The sequence below is a fragment of the Sphaeramia orbicularis genome, chromosome 12 (genome assembly GCF_902148855.1).
Source record: "Sphaeramia orbicularis chromosome 12, fSphaOr1.1, whole genome shotgun sequence".
Classification (NCBI taxonomy): domain Eukaryota; kingdom Metazoa; phylum Chordata; class Actinopteri; order Kurtiformes; family Apogonidae; genus Sphaeramia; species Sphaeramia orbicularis.
The window spans coordinates 35,111,858-35,114,482 of record NC_043968.1 but is presented as its reverse complement, the minus strand read 5'-3'; positions in this window follow the sequence as shown (position 1 = coordinate 35,114,482).

Here is a 2,625-nt window from a genome sequence, read left to right as displayed (position 1 = left end):
CTTTTCTAATTGTTTTTTTCCTTGAGTAACTCTTGAAAGAAAAGAATGAATAGGTGTTGTTTAATGATTGACCACATTAGGTAATATTTCACCTCAGTGGAAACTTTTAAGGCAACGACTTAAAGGGTCAGTCCACTGTATTTACACATGAACATCAGTTTATGTGTCAAATAGAGCCCTATTAAAACTATGAACGTATGTGTAAATTCTGGATAATTCTGTGTTTCAACAGATAGTTTGTGTTAAGAACTGTGTTGCAGAGGATTAAAAACATGTGTTTGGCATCTGAGGTTTGAGGCCAAATACATGGTACTTGTGTCAGTCCTGCAAGCATGATAACCTCCCAAATTGTAATCGCTGCCAGAGCAAATATTGTACAACTTTAGCAGCTGCCTGGACCAAATACAGCTCCTCCTTAACCTCTTCCCAACACACCTATAATCAAATGGTCAATGTATTTATTTATTTATTTTAAAATGAATATAGTGTCTAAAATGCAATGTCAAAAGACACTACACATTCAGGACTTCCTGCTTTGTTTTGAAATATTCTTCTGTGTACAGCTGTAATTATCCATTAACTACTGACTAAAACTCCTGGTCTTTTTCTGATTAAATGATCTGTTACTTATTCTATTATACACTGGAAATGTGCATCACAGTCTGCACAGTAGTACAGATCTTTATTCAGGCCAACTATTAAAACTCCCATTTTAGACTTGCAGGGAGAAAACAGAAAAAGAAAAGCAACATATCAAATTTCAGACCCTTACGATGCATGGCTGATATTCTGTCATTATGGCATCAAAGAACATCATTATCTCTGCACACATTTCCACAGTGGTATTTTTCTACTGTCTAATACAGGGGTGTCACACATATGGCATGTGGGCCAAAACTGGCCATCCACAGAGTTCAATCTGGCCCACGGGATGAATTTGCAAAGTGCAAAAATTACACAGAAGTCAGACAGGTTGTTTTGATTGAAAAGTTAAATACTATATATTTCAGTTCCAGATACCAGTTAGTAAATGTTTTGTACCTTTGTAGATGCACTGTGACCTCTAAGTTGCAATGTAATGTGTAAATCATAAGCTGAGGTATAATATATTTAAAACTGCGTATCATTTTTATTCACATTTTTTGTGAAACGATAGTTTGTAAATGAGTCTTTCCATGAAACTGGGTTTATTTTGGGATCTGGCACTTTACCAGCTTTTTAGACCCAGTAATAAAAGACAAATTTAGACATATTTCCCCCCAGGATGTACCTAATGATGACCTCAGATAAATGCAAAAAAAATTCTACTCTTGCTCTGAGCCGTCCCAAAATTAATGAACTTTTAATAGAATATTGGGGCCAGAAATTGGACCGAAACTGGGACAGGAAAAGCTACCTAGGTGTCAGTGCATTTGATCTGGAAAACATGGCTGTAAATGGTCTCATATACCACTATAAATAAAGACACTGTGTTAAATTTGACGATCCCAGTGGTTTTTCTAATCCAAACATGCAGGTTTTTCATGAATCGGCAGTCTCAGTCCAGGTCTTGTGTGTAACCCATCGTATCCACCTGCGTTACATACAGAACCTACCCATTTAAACACGTGAATTGCGAGTGATTTTGCAACAGCGGTCATTTTTGTGAAACACTCTGACTTTGCATATTTACTTTGATTCCCAAAATGTAACTGTGAGAGAATAAAAAGATATTTTTTAAAAAAAGTAGCATGTAATTTTTGTGTCCTTTTTACTGCATTACATGCAGATTTTTGTATGCACGTGTCAAATGAAAATGTGTTTCATTTGAAAAATAGTTTCTCTTTTATCTAAGTGAATATTTATTTCTAAAATAGACCTAAATTGCTTCCAAACTTGCTTCATGACATTAGTCTACAATTGTTTTAATTTTTAGCCTCTCTGTCCTGCTTTTAGGTACCAGTTTCATAGAAGCACCCAAATGGAAACATTTTCATACTGAAATATCACTTATTTGCACTAAAACAAAGAGAAAAACTTGGAGTTATTATGTTATTATTTTACTGGTCTTGAGACCCCTAAACTAAAACGAGTTTGACATCCATGATCTAATATGCAAAGCCTAGAAAGTTTAATAGTTAATTTTGCATTTTCTAATCAAGTCTATCTGTCCAACCTCTGACTGATAAATTACAGCACATTTCACTTAAACTATTTCACACAAGGTGGGTCTCTTCCATATCTCGGTCATGGAGCGTGGCCCAGCACTAGAGCTGCATCAGGACTGTAGGAATTTTAAAGGATTTTTTCCCAAGGGACATTTTTCAGATTTTTGTTGTTTTCTCAGAAATTACAGCAGGTGTTGCTTTGAAATAAATCCAACATATGCTGACAGTATCCATGAACACAGCCAGTTTATTCCTGATCCAGAACTAAGACACTACTTTTGTAGTGCAGTCATTGCTTTTGTAAATCTGTCATAACTGATGGGCATTCCTGACTTGACTTCTGAACATTTTAACTTCAGCACACTTCATAACAGACCTGTTCATAATCTGCTGATAATAACAATATCCTAACACTAGTGAGACTGAAATCACACCCACTCTGCCACAACTCACTTCTAAACAAATGATGATAAAAACA